The 14,815-nt window shown below is 46.8% G+C and overlaps 1 protein-coding gene across 4 annotated transcripts in view; it reads left to right on the top strand.

Annotated features, from left to right (window-relative positions):
- Positions 1–14,815, top strand: part of ENOX1 (ecto-NOX disulfide-thiol exchanger 1) — a 531,698-nt gene that overhangs the window by 39,456 nt on the left and 477,427 nt on the right. The gene's annotated exons all lie outside the window — the stretch shown is intronic.

Raw genomic sequence — 14,815 nt, 5'->3', positions numbered from 1 at the left:
ACAGAATATACATCTTCTGTGAATCTATTTAATATTTTTGAAAACTTACTAATGTGCATAATTAAAAGATTATTATTTTAATGAAGCTTCTGCTTGAAAATGAGTTAACAAAAACATTGCCCTAAATGTCATTGAATATGGGTCATTAAACAGAGATGGTAAGCATCTTTTGATGCATATTTCTTAAGTTGGTAATTTGTTAGCTATTTTCAGTTGTAATGTATATTCAACATGAAGGAATTTAAATAAACTGTAATTAAAGTATTTTTTTTCTAAATCTGTAGGAATATTCCCCTAAATCCTATGCATTTAATAATATGTTATAGTTTTAATGACCAATTTCTAGTACTACATTTATTGTTATTACTGGGGCTCTATAATTTTATTTATTTATTTTTGTTTATTTTCCCTTGGAGTTCTATCTTAAATATTAAAAAGACTGCCTGTAGTCTAACTTCCTGTTGGACTGCACAAGATCCTCCTAAGTGTGATTAGGTCCTGGACCTGAAAACATAAGTCTGAGTCCTTAATTATGAATATGCAGTCTTTTAGGCAAAGAACAGTATACCTACAGTATGACTTCCTGAATTGGGAGTATATCTTTGAATATACTGGAAAGAAAGCAGGAAAGAACCATGGTATACTGATGGCATGCAAGTAATTTTTGGAAGAGATGCCCCACACAGTCCTTTTGCAGCATATATTCCCATTATTCCATGTGTTTTTAGCTAATGGAGTAGGAACACAGCAGTAAAAACTCGCACCTTAGCAATCATCTTTTTGGTTAGTAAATTTGCAGAGACTAATAAGATGTTTTAATATGTGATGCTATATTTTAGCAGCTATCTGTTGTAACTATTAAATTACAGTATTGGCCATTAAACTTTCTTATTAATTGCTGCAAATTTGGTTCTGAAAAGGTGATTTACACCCCCCCCCTTTGCCCTCAGGGAAGTGCTATTAGCTTCAACAGAAGATTGCTTGTGTCGTTCATTTCATTTTATAAACTGAATGAAGAGTCCTTGCAGTGTGGTGTTGGGTGTTCCTGGCGGCAAGGACATTAAAAAACAGATGGGAGTAGGGATGGAAAGGAAAACATCAAATGAGAAAGTTGGAAGCAAAGGAGGATGATTTAATAGATTCCAGTGAATGTGGAAGAGGGGAAAATGTGGGTATGTGAAGCAGGAAGAAAAGGACTATAAGTAAGAGGTATAAAATAAAGTAACCTGCTTTTTGCAGTGCAAAGATTTGTATACAAAGCTCTTAGTAATGCCCATGGAAGCATAATTTTTCATGTGCTGGATAAAGCTTTGATTTTTACTGTCTTGGCTTTTTTCCCCCCAGTTCTTTCCAAGTACATTTTGCTTAGGATTTTACCTTTAGATTCTTTCTGGACTATGGTATCACTTTGTATGATCATGATTCATCATCACCCATGTATTTCACTTCAAAAAGTGGAACAGTCAAGCTTGTATTGAAACTTTAATAGCAATTAATGGCAATACAGTTCTCTTAGAAACTGGCCCATGAATATAAAACTTTCATCCAGGACAGGTGGAAAAGATAAGAACAGATTTGTGCTGCATTTATAGCAAAATGCTAGCACTAATTTTTGATCTAGCCTTTTCACAATTATGCCTGTGTACAGATTTGGTCTCTGCTACGTTGGAGGATAGCAGATAGTGGTATTCACTTTACAGTTTTGCAAGGGGCGAGGCCACCAGTGGAATGGGTATCCTGGAAAAGCCAAGGAAGATTTCTTAATCCATAATTAATCGAGTCTCTTCACTGAAGCAAACCCTTAAGAAGTTTGGGTGAAATTTGTGTGACCCTTAAGAAATAATTAACTAAGTTTCAGTAGACTCCTTTATTCATGTACTTTAATTTGGAATTCCCTTCTCCCCTAATACAGCTTGTCTAAATGTGTGTGTGTCTGTGTTTTGAATTAAAATGCCCTACATTCACAAGCACTTCTTGTGGATTGGATAATCCAGTTTGTGAACAGATTGAATTAATTTCTGGATGACTGTAAAATAAGATTTTTATGCAAGCATCTGTATTAGCTTAGTCCTACTGGACAAACTTGAGAGTCCTCCCACCTCTGTCCCATATGGCATTGCATCACAGGGATGTGCCCTGCTGCTACCAGCTGCAGCTTGTTGCTGGAGGGGGTCATTGCCTGAGTGGCCAAGTGCCGCACTTAGGCACCCTGGGACACATTGGCCAGCTGGACCTGATCTCCATGGCTAGGGATATTATCTAACCATCGGCAGTGGCTGCCACACCTGCCCGGTAAGCTGCACATAGGGAGGAGGTGTGGGGGGCAGGAGATGCCATAGTCACCTGTTCCCATGCCAGCTCACCAATCCATCCCCAGGCTGCATGCCTGGAGCTAGGGGCCCCTCATGGGAGGTTTCATAGTAGCTAGGGTCAGGAAGGACCTGAACAGATCATCTAGCCTGACCCCCTGCCAGAGGCAGGAATGAATGCTGGATTTACAAGTCCCCAGACAGGTGATCATCCAACCTCCTCTTGAATTTGGGCAAGGTAGGGACAAGGACTACTTCCCTGGGAAGTTGGTTCCAGATTTTGGCCACCCTAACTGTAAAATATTGCCTTCTGATCTCTAACCTAAACCTATTCTCCATCAGCTTATTACCATTATTCCTCGTCACCCCAGGTGGTGCTGGGGAGAAAAAGGCTCTACCTATTTCCTGTTGATCTCCCCTGATGAGTTTGTAGGCAGCCACCAGGTCCCCCCTCAGCCTCCTCTTACTGTGGTTGAACAGGTTCAGGTCCCTCAGTCTCTCCTCATAGGGCCTGTCCTGCTGCCTTCTCACCAAGCGGGTAGCCCTTCTCTGAACCCTCTCCAGGCTGGCCACATCCCTTTTGAAGTGCAGTGCCCAGTACTGGACGCAGTACTCCAACTGCGGCCTGACCAAAGTCACATAGAGGGGGAGTATCATCTCTCAACTGGCTTGAGATGCATCTCTGGATACACAACAAGGTATGGCTGGCCTTGCTGGCTGCTGTCTGGCATTGGCGGCTCATGTTCATCTTGGAGTCCATAATGACTCCAAGATCCCATTCTGTCCCTGTGCTTTCAAGAAGGGAACTCCCCAGCCTGTATGTATGCTGTGGATTCCTTCTCCCAAGGTGCAGCACCCTGCATTTGGCTACGTTGAAACTCATCCTGTTCTCATCTGCTCACTTTTGTAGTCTGTCTATTTGCAGCCTTTCTTTCCCTTCAAATGTGTCCACCTTGCCCCACATCTTAGTGTCACCAGCAAACTTGGACAGCATGCTTTCCACCCCCTTGTCCAAGTCACTGATTTTTAAACAGTGTGGGCCCAAGGATGGAACCCTGGGAGACCCCGCTGCTCATATCTCACCAGGTTGAGTATAACCCATCCACCACTACTCTCTGGGTGCGCCCCCTCAGCCAATTTTTTACTTATCCAAATGTGTAGACATCAATGGCACAGTTGCTTAATTTATTGATGAGGATGGGGTGAGAGACAGTGTCAAAGGCCTTCTTAAAGTCTAGAAAGACTACATCCACGGCGACACCATCATCCAAGGATTTAGTCACCTGGCCATAAAAGGCAACCAGGTTGGTCAGGCAAGACCTGCCTTTGAACCTATGCTGATTGCCCCTGAGCATGATCTCCCCTGCTGGCTCTTGGTTGGGGGCCCTTCCCTTCCCTCCTTGTCCTGCATGGCTGAGCTCTGCTGCCCCACCCCCCTGCCAGAGTTTCCCTCCCCCAAACATGCAGGAAGACATTTCAAAATTTTATTGAGCATGTACCTGTCTTCCAGCTAGGCAGCCAGTAGCCTGTCACACGTGGAGAAACTCGTTGATAGCAGCAGCATCTCCTTGGCTCTAGGGTTAGGTAGAGATACCCCTCCAGGTGGCACACATTACAGGGAAGTTTGGACTTGTCTTGGGGCACCATCGAAGCTCAGGACCCTGTGCCAGGTTCTCAGTTGCCCCTTTGCGAGAACCATTGCAATCAGTAGCAGCAGGGCATAGTGGGTTGGGCAGCCCTCAGAGCGCTCAAATAACTTGTTGTAGCATGCTTGGGCAATTCTGACCAGGGGCAAGCTTGGGGCACAGTCTGCATGCAGTGGCATCCTGCGTGCGGTGGGGCCCCTAGCCTGGGGTGCCTCTCCAGAGAAGCCTGTCTGGGGGAGGGGAGGGGAGAGGAAAGGGCCATTGCCAAGTCTGCATCCTAGCTGGCCAGGAGCCCCTGACTCAGAACAGGGGTGCCACAGGCCTGGCAGCATGGGAGCAAAGTGTCTAACCTATAGGGAGTAGAAGTTGTGGGGGGAAGAATCACTTTGGTGCCACTGTGGCAGGTTTGGAGCTGCCTGTGGCAAGCGGCTTCCCTGCCCCCACTGCAGAAGCAGGGAGGAAAGGCTGTTCTGGTGGCCACTGTCACAGTGCACTCAGGTGCCCTGTGCCTGAAAGTGGAGATGGCTCAGGAGAGACCCCTAGTGGCAGGAAGGGGGAGGCTGTGCTGCCAATCACCAGGGCTGCGCAGGTGCTGGTTGCCAGGGGCAACCAGTAAAACCAGCTGACAGGAAGGGGCAGGGCTTAGCCCTTCTTAAGCCCAGGTAGGAGGCCAGGAGAGCAGTTCCTCTCCAGCAGCTGTGGTACTAGGAACTCAGCTAGGATAGACAGAGGGGAGAACTCTGGTGATGTGAACATTCCCTGGTTGCTGCTGGGGCTGGGGAGACTACCCTGTAGTAGGGAGTGAATCTGGTTTGATCGGACAGTCTATTTTTTATGTTGTAGCCCAGGGGCTTTGTGTTTTTATGTTCACTGTTTTAACTGGAGGACCGGGTGAGGCTATTAGGGGTTGGAGGAGGCCTCATAGGGACTCCCCAGTAGCATGGGGGTTCCTGGCACTGGAGAGGGTGTAGCATTTGTGGGGTGCATTGGCCCCAGCCCCAGAGTGAGAGGGGGGGCAGCGAGGAGCCGCAGGAGTAAGCAGGCTGTTGGCCCATTACAGGAGGGTGGAGCCACTCCCGGAAAGGCTCTGATAGTGATACTCCTGTCACAGCCACCCATTGAAGGGGCTGCCTGGGCAACTTACCATGGCCCCTGGGTACCTGTCTGCACATAACCCCTAAACCAAGGGCAGGTAACGCACAACCCCTATGGACAGTGTGGGTTATCTTTGAAATTTTGTAAACTCTCACAATGCCCCTTTCTGCCCTTGCTCTGCAGAACCAGCTGTTGCATGCAGGGCAGAACCCCCTGGCAGCACAGGAGATGGACCCCCAAGGATGACTTCAGCCTCTGCAGGTGTGTTCCTCACATGCACTGCCTCTGCCAGAGCCTGGATTAGACAGTCTTCCTTGAGGGAAGAGAGTTGGACCTGGTGCTGAGAGCTCTGTGAGATGGACTAGGTGGACTACAGGACTGCAGGGTGTACCTCGTCCTCCTGCAGAGGCTCGAGACTTAGGAGTAGCAATACAAGGTGGTGTGCTGGGCAGCAGCCATCAGTGAGGAGAGTTACTGTGTTCTTAGTATGGTTCCGGCCTTGGCAGTGTCTGTTGCCATGCCTGGCATCCAGGCCCTGGCCTTCCCCTGGCAGCCACCTGTGGGCCTGCCGCAGGCTTCCCAGTGGGCATGGCAGAAGGTGCTATGCCAGCTGCAGCAGGCAGGGTCCCCAGCCCTGCTGCAGATCCTAGCCCCCCGGCGCCTTGGCCACCCACTGTCCACCACCTGCCCTGGCTTAATGTGGCCTCTGAGTAGGAGGTGCCCACGGTGGGACCAGCTCCCTATATGGGGTCTGCTGGCCCCAGCCCCATGGAGGAGGAAGGGGAGTGGACTCAGTGGGCTGGACAGTGCCCAACCTGGTCCTGGGCCAGCCTCTGGCTTACCAGCCTTGCCACAGCATCTAGACCTTGAAAGCCAGGGTGCTAGGCACTTCCCTCCAGGCCCTGTGCCGTTAGTGCCTCCTTCCCACTGTTCCTCCCCTGACACTTTTCAATAAACACTGTATGTAGTTTCACGGGGATGAGGGTTCTTTATTAGTGGTGTGTATTGGGGATAGTGAGAGGGGTATCTGTTGTTGGGAGGGTAGGGGGCATCTGTTGTGCTGGGGAGGGAGATAAAGTTTAGGGTTTGACAGCTGTCTGTAGTGTGCATGTTCTTGGGGTTGCATGTGGACTCAGGGTGTGTGGGCAGTCGCTCAGATGCCCTACTGTAGGGGTTGGTGGAGGAGGCAGTCTGTGAGCACCTTGTGGATACTGTGTCCTGGCTGCCGCTGTTGGATGTATGGCTCACCCAGGTCTTCAGGGGAGCTGGGCCATCATCACTGGCACCACAACTCGCACTCCTGCTGCCAAAAGTCCTTGTTGTCATGCTTCCTCCACCCAGGTCTCTCAGAAGAGTTCTCCCTGGGCCTCACAGATGTTGTGCAGTGTGCAGGCTGTGATGATGGCTCTGTGAACTTAAGGTGGCCTGTGAAGGTGCTCCAGCATCCCTTGAGGCAGGTAGCCCAGGTTGGTGGGTGTGTGGGACCACGGGCTGGGCCAGGGCCATGGTGGGGAGGACAGGGTTGAGAGCCATTGGGGCCAGGTGGCCATCGTTTTGGTTCTGGAGAATGGCTAGTGTGGTGGTGAGCAGAAGGCCATGGTGTGGGCTTCTGCTGCTGGGAGGAGGGTAAGGAGAGTCCATGGCATGTTAGGCACAGGCGCTTGGGACTGCATCCTGGAGGGGTGTCAGTGGGTCAGAGAAGTGTGTGGCCAGGGAACAAAGGGCAGGGCAGCCTTTAAAGATTGGGGCTGGCACTTAGGCAGCTGCAGCCAGAGCCTGGACCTCCTGCTGGCTGCTGTAGGGGGCAGAACAAAGCAGAAGCAGCCCTGGTCTGAATTGCTCCATGGTTCAAACCCTGGTTGCTGCTAACCCAGGTGCATGTGTAGATGCTGCACCCAGGAGTAGTTTACTCTGGAGCAGATTGGTCCAGAGTTTATTCAGTCTCATTAATTGCACATGTAGACATGTTCACTAGGAATTACCTGCTGTTTACTTGTTAGCTCTTTACTTCTCTGGGGTACAGTTGGCTAGATATCATCTCATTCAGATACTGGCAGCAATGCTACGTTTGCAGTTAAGCTTGTCTGGAATCATTTACTTGAATTAACATTCTGGCAGTGTCAGAGCAGCCACGTCTTGTGCATGTACATAGAACTAAGCAGAGGTCCTGCATTTCCTTTCAGCTGCTGGGCAGGAAATTTCCTTAGTAGCAGTCACTTTAATGTGAGTATAAGCAGGCATCTGTCTTAGGATGCTACTCAGTGCTGCTCCCAGAACACCGTTCAATGCTGGAGCAAAAGGAAATTGCTTTGACAGAATTAAAAAAAAAAAAAAAAAAAGTACTGACACAAGACTTGGCAGTGGCCTAATTGTCTTTGCACAGCTGGACAGAACTTTTGCCAGGGTGGAGACTACTAAACCTCAGTATGCTGTGGACCTTACTGAAGGCATCAAAGATACTGTAGTCCCAGAACCTCCTCTAACAGGTTGAGATGCCTTTAGAAAGAAAGGTGTTTTTTCTCAAGAGTCCAAGGAAGGAACTAAAGAAACAGACTGCTCCTGATAGCCAAGCAGGCAACCAGCCTGGTTGTAATGGGAACTGAGCTTTTGTGATAGTATTATAATCTCTATTACTGTACAGCTGTAGGGCTGGTTTAACAAATATTTGTTCCTAGGGCTTGATAGTTACTGCTGTTTTGGACAGATATAAATTGAGAATCTTTTCCAACTTCTACACCCTTATCGGCTTGGCACTACTTATTTCTACAAAAACTTAACGATACCAGGGCCCTAGGCATACCAGAACCAATCCCAATCCCAATCCCTGCTTTCCAACTTCTTTGAATGTTTCTGTTTCCTTTGGGTTGATGTGTTCATCTTTTCCCCAAAATGTACAATACCAGATGTTTGGTGTAGTGGTTTAACAAACCACTGGTGTTATTGAGCAAATGGGCAACTAAATGGCAGATGAAATTCAGTGTAGATAAGTGTAAAGTGATATACCTGAGCAAAAATAACCCAAAACTATACCTACACTATGATGGGCTCTACATTAACTGTTACCACAAAAGAAAGTTTTGGGAGTCATTGTGGACAGTTTGCTAAAATCATCTCAGTGCTCAGCAGCTGTAAAAAGGCAAACAAAATGTTGGGGATTAAGAAGTGAATTGTAAACACAACTGAAAGTATCGTTATGCCCCTTTTATAAATCCATGGTGCATCCATACCTTGAATAATGTCACCAGTTCTGGTTCTCACACCTCAGAAAAGATGTAGAAGCACTATAGAAGTTACAGATAAGGGCAGCAAAGATGGTGTCAGTTCCTTGTATGGAGGTGCTTCTGTATAAGGTGAGACTAAAAAGGCTTGGCCTATTCAGTTTAGAAAAGAGACACTTGGGGAGGATGGACATAAGGTTTACAAAATACTAAATGCCAAAGAGAAAGTAAATAGGGATTCCTTATTTACTATCTCTCACAATACAAGAGCTAGGGGTTAAAAAATGAAACTAGTAGGTAGTAATTTTAAAACTAACAAAGAGAAGTTCTGTTCTATAACGTGTGTAATTAAAGTGTGGAACTCATTGTCACCAAGGCTAGTTACAGACAGTCAAAGAGCCTGAGGCTGAATCGATTCAGTCTTTGCAGGTTAGTCTAAACTGCACAGATTAAATTGAAACAGAAGTGAGCAGTCATTTACCTTTGATTCAAGTAATTTAGCTACATGCCTGCAGTGGCTAAGGCCAGAAGCCAGGGGGTGCTAGAGCATGGCTTTCTGGCTGTGTTCACTACTTCTTCCTACTGCTCCCAAGGTTTCTGGGATTTGCAGTCTGGATTTACAGCAGCAGGACTCTGCAGCGTTGTTTATAACTTCCTCTTCCTGCTTCCAGGTGTCTCTAGGATTTGTAGTCCACAGTTGCAGCCAGCAGTAAGTTTGAGTGGGGCTAGAGGTGTTTAACCTCCCTCCCTGGCCCCAGACCCCAGCGGGGGTTTGCCTGGGGGGTGGTTAGTCCCCTTGGTGCAGACTGGTGCAGAATCCCTAACTAGGCTTGCCCCCTTGCCAGTCAGTCCTCACCACTCCAGCTAGGAAGCAGAGGGGTGGGGCCAGCCCTGCTCTTTGGAGCAGAGAGCACAGCCCAGCCCAGGGCTGGAAAGCATGTTGGGATGCTGGGGGACTGTGATTTAACTTGAACCAGGAAGAGGTCTAGAACAGAAGTTTCGTAAACTGGTTTGACCCAGATCAGTTAAGTCTGCTACTATATTCAGCCAGGTTGATCTTAAACCAGTTTCAGCCATTTTGAAACTGGTTTATGTGCACTGACCTTGTGTTCTGTTACAGGTTTAAACCAGTTTCTGATTGCTTAAACCAGTTTATGTGTAACTTCTGACCCTAGCCCAGATATTGTGAAAACTGACAGGTTAGCCTCATTCAAAAATGGATTGGACAAATTCTTGGACAAAAGGAGCATCAGTAGTTATGGAGCAGAGGAATTGGGGATGCAGCCTCTGAATCAGAAGTTTCTAGACCTTAAATGCTGGAGCTTGCAAGTAAGAGGGGAGCAGTGGGGAAATAAAACCCTGGTCGTACCCTGTTCATTCTTCTTTTCATCCTCCACTCTGCCTGTGTGTGACACAGGTCTCTGATGTGCCAGGGGTCACAGGCTGCAAGTTTTAGCACAGGTACTCTATAAACACACTTTCAAGGAGCACTTTTGTACCTACTTATGTATAGCACAGACTTTTTTTTTTTTAACTATTGTTTTTTTGTGTTCCAGGTTGAATTAGCCAAATTAGTTCCAAATCCTATTGACTGAGCAGAACTATGCATGTTGTTAGTCCAAAGCCAAATATAGTTCATTGGGGTGGGCCCCAGTAGAGTTAACAGCATTTCTAGCCATTGTGACCTCATAACTCGGAACTGCTCAGTATGTATACGTACTCGAGATACCCTCCATAAAGGAGCCATGTGCTAATTAGACCCCGTTCATGCCTGGAACCAGGTGTTCTTGTCTTGGTTCCTCGGATGCTCCAAAAATTTGTTGTCAGATGAGGTGCAGGGCAACCTGGTCTGTCTTCACTTCGTGGAGGATGGAGCCACACTAATCATATGCATGAGACTGAGAGAGGGGGTGATAGAGGGATTCTACGTGAACTGTTTGGGGTCCCATTTGATGTTTGCCAGGCATTTAAGGGTGGTGAAGAAACCTGACTCATTGGAAATGGGACAGAAAAGGCACAGCTCATTTGTGGGAGTGAAGAGGCAGTGAAAAAGTATGCAGTGTCATGGCTCACTATAACTTGAAAAAGGGTTGGTGCTGCAAGGGACAGCATTAACTGTGCAGTTTATTCAGAGGGGCTGTACTGGCTTGTCCTTGTTGTAGGCTTCCATTAGCATGTCCTGCTCATAGCACAGTCGAGGACTATTAAAACAGGGCTGAATGAAATGTACTGGTACTACAGAGAGACAGAAGAGATTGATGGGAAAGAAATGGCAGACCTCATATGGCAGAGAGGCGACTGGCATAGACGTGTTCAGAGGTCAGTTCTGAAAGGACAATGTGCGATAGCACTGGAAAGGTGATAGGTGTGTGTGTGCAGTGGGACTATAATAGCTTAACTGTCAAAGTATATTTTGATCTGCCAAGTGAATTGTAGTGGTCATTTGACAGGTTGTTGGTGGGGGTGGTGTTTTTGGGTTTTTTTGCAAATAAATAAAATCAGCATATCAAATGTAGCATTTTTGGCACCAAGGGGAGGGTGCCAGGCTGGTATTATAGTACCTCCAGGCCTGGTGCCAGTTCCTTCTAGAGGGAATGCCTGCTTTTTTTTTTTTTTTTCCTTTTTTTTTAAGAGCCAAAAAAACCCCAAAACAGTTTCCATCAGCATGTTTCCCCAACATGGACTGTGTTTTATAGTTCTGCTCAGTGCTGGCTGCATGTAACCTACTTCATATTTAGTTCCCATTGCTGAGCACATGTTGCTTCTGGGAGAAGTTTAATTTCATAGATTTCTAGGGTCAGAAGGGACCTCAGTAGATCATCGAAACCGACCCCCTGCCCTAGGTAGGAAAGAGCACTGGGGTCAGATGACCCCAGCTGGGTGCTTTTCTAGTCTCCTCTTAAAGACCTCCAAGGTAGGGGAGAGCACCACATCCCTTGGAAGCCCATTCCAGATTATGGTCACCCTTACCGTAAAGAAGTTTTTCCTGATATCTAATCTAAATCTTCTCTCTGTCAGTTTGCGGACATTGTTTCTAGTTACCTCAAGGGGTACTCTGGTAAACAGAGTATCTTCTATTTCTTGCTCCTGCCACCTCCACCCCCAAATGAATTTATAGGCAGCCACAAGATCACCTCTCAGCCTTCTCTTGCGGAGGCTGAAGAGGTCCAGGTCTCTCAATTTCTCCTCAAAGGACCTTACCTGCAGGCCCTTAATCATGCGAGTGGACCTCCTGTGGACCCTCTCAAGGTTATCTGCATCCCTCTTGAAGTACAGTGCCCAAAACTGGATGCAGTACTGCAACTGCGGCCTCACCAATACTGAGTAGAGGGGAATTATCACCTCCTTAGATCTGCTCGTGATGCACCTGCTAATGCATGACGGAATGTGGTTAGCTTTACCTATCACTTCGTCACATTGATGACTCATGTTCATCTTGGAGTCTACCATGACTCCGAGATCCCTTTCTGCTGCTGTGCTGCTTAGGCAGGGGTGGGCAAAACATGGCCACGGGCTGGATGCTACCCACCAGGCCAGTCTATCTAGCCCATGGGGCCCCTAAAAAATTTGAAATTTAATATTGATATGCCCCTGGCTGCCTGTCATGTGGCCCTTGATAGTTTGCCAAAACTCAGTAAGCGGCCCTCCACCCAAAATAATTGCCCACCTCTGGCTTAGAGAGTCATCCCCCCAGTCTGTAAGTGTATTGTTGATTCTTTCTCTGTAGGTGCAGCACTTGACACTTACCTTTGTTAAACTGCATCCTGTTCTTTTCTGCCCACTTTTCCAACCTGTCCAAATCTGCCTGAATCTGTTCCCTTCCCTGCAGTGGGTTTACTTTGCCTCATAATTTCGTGTCATCTGTGAATTTGGACAGCGTGCTCTCCACTCCCTCATACAAGTCACTGATGAAGATATTGAACAGCACTGGTCCAAGGCTTGAATCTTGGGGGACACCACTGCCCACATCTTTCCAGTCGATACCGACACGTTCACCACCACTCTCTGGGTGCATCCCATAAGCCAATTTGCTACCCACCGGACCTTGTAATCATCTATGACACAGCCACTTAGTTTATTTATAAGAATGGGATGAGGTATTGAAGGCCTTTTTGAAATCCAAGTAAATGGCATCTACTTTGATTCCTTTGTCTAAGCATTTGGTGACCTGATCATAAAAATAAACAAGGATAGTCAGGCAGGATCTACCTGCTAGGAATCCACGTGGGTGGTTGCTCTTCAGTATTGTTTTTCCTGCTGGACTCCCACAAATGTGGTCCTTAATTTTTTCAAAGGTTTTTCTGAGGATTGAGGTGAGACTAACTGGCCTATACTTACCCAGCTCCTTTTTTGTCCCCTTCTTGAAAATTGAATGACACTGGCCCTTTTCCAGTCCTCTGGGACCTGTCCTGAGTGCCAGTTGTGCCAGTGGTTTCATCTATGACAGTGGCCAATTCCTTCACCACCCTTGGATGAAGATCATCTGGGCCTGCTGATTTTGAACACATCCAGCCCCTCCAAGCGCCCCTTCACTAGGTTGGTGCTAACTGTTGGTGGGCTGATGTGCCCCTTGTGCCTGTCTATAGTCCAAATAGGAGAGATGTCCTTATCCACGTTCAGGAATACAGATGCAAAAAACTCATTGAAGAGCTCAGCTTTGTTCCTCCCATCTGTCACCAATTGCTCTGGTCTGTCCTGTAGGGGTCCTGTGTTGCCATGCACCTTGTTTTTGCTTCCTGTATACCTAAAGAAGGACTTTTTGTTCTCTGTAATTTTTGTCGCTAGCCTGAGTTCTATTGATGCTTTGGCCTTTCTAACTGACTCCCTGCAAGTATGAGCCAAGTAGGTATTTTCCTCTTTGGGTGGGTATCCCCTGCTTCCACAGTTTGTATGCCTTTTTTTTCAACCCTAGGCTTTCCTGGATTTCCCTGTTCAGCCAAGAGGGTTTCTTGGCTCCTTTACCAACCTTGATGTGCAGTGGGATAGTCCTCTTTGGTGCCCTAAGGATTGTTTCCTTGAGAAACAGCCACCCTATGTGTACTCCCATCTCACCAATGTTCCTGTTCCTGGGTACCTCACTTGCTAATTTCCTGAGCTCATGATAGACAATGTATTTAGTGAGATTTCCTAAATTCATAGTGATTATGAATAGCAGCATGGGTATTAGATGGGTTTGATTAGCATGGGTATGAGATTTCATATTCATAGTGAGTATGCGGTTATAAGACGAGAGCCTTTTTTCCCATGCCAGTTGGGGGGAAAGCACACCTTGTCTTATATTTTAGTAAATGTGGTATTTCCAGTGTTGGTGCGTGTGAAATAGGAGAGGGAGCAGATGGGCAAGGTATGCTTCTTTTTGTAGTGTTCTCAGGAGTGCTGTGGTACAGATATACTTTTGCTAACTGTAATCAGACTCTTGGCATCTATTAAATTTTGTGGTTTGTCCCAGTAACTGCAGGGTTCAGTTTTTGCCTTATCAGATTCATAGACTTCTTATTTCATTGCTTTCAGCCCACAGACTGCTTGTTTGCTCAGACAACTTTAGCTGTGCACAATGTTCTGAAAATATCTGCACCTTTGTCTCCCACCCTTCTGGTGAGGCTTCCTATATTGTTTTTACAGATGGCTGTGCAAAATACAACAAGGAGGCAGGTATTGTTTAGCTGCTTCTAGTCTCACAATTACTCAGTGCCATTTACCTTTCAGCCTTCCAAACAAATTTCAGTCTCCTACATGTGGTAAAATTGAACAAGTCCTTTCTTTTACTCAAATGACCACTAAAAGACTTTGGAAGCCATGGAGAAGAGGGTAAACTTAGGTCCCTGAATGGTAAGGATAATCCTGATGGCATTAATATCAATGGTACTCCTGGGAGCAAAAAAAGTAATGTGTGAGTTTTGCAAAACATTAGCATCGCCCCCGAAGAATAATAATAGCAGCTGTGCCATGGAGAAGACCACCAGGGAGAGCTATCTCCTTCTGTTCTAATATTAAAGATAGAGAACACATACATGGCATATCAGGTCCTCAGTATAGTTCAGGGTCCTCCAGTGTTCAAAATCATGAGTAACTTCCTGTGCATTGCCTCCAGTACATCTTTCTCCCCCACCTTTTTTTTTTTTTTTTAAATAGCAGCGCTTACCTCCATGATGGTAACCCTGACAGGTTGATCTACTAACCCCAAACTTGTTAGCTACTGATGGGTAGTAATCTGGGGTGCTGTAGTGGCAGGTTTCCATGTTGCAATGGACACATGTTCCCCTTGACATGGAGAAACTTCCTTGTTGGTGTGCCACAGCCTCAGACGTGATTGCTAAGTAGATCTCTGGGAAAGTGGCCTTTGCCTCCCTGAAATTCTGCTGCCATTGCTGATCATTCCAGTCACAGCACTATCCTTTCGTGCCAATCAGTGCTAGTTTCCTGAGCCCAGAGATGGCAGTCTGCTGAGTGAAGCTGTTAGAGGAAAGGCTCATCTATAAGTAGCTGCTCGATTTCATCTCACCCTCCCCCACTTACCCTTCCTTCTGTGTCCAGATGGGTTCTGCAG

Source organism: Crocodylus porosus, unplaced genomic scaffold, assembly GCF_001723895.1.
Source record: "Crocodylus porosus isolate Cpor-Errol unplaced genomic scaffold, CroPor_comp1, whole genome shotgun sequence".
In the NCBI taxonomy this organism is placed as follows: domain Eukaryota; kingdom Metazoa; phylum Chordata; order Crocodylia; family Crocodylidae; genus Crocodylus; species Crocodylus porosus.
The sequence above is the reverse complement of the archived record's forward strand: the minus strand, read 5'-3'. Positions and strand labels throughout refer to the sequence as shown.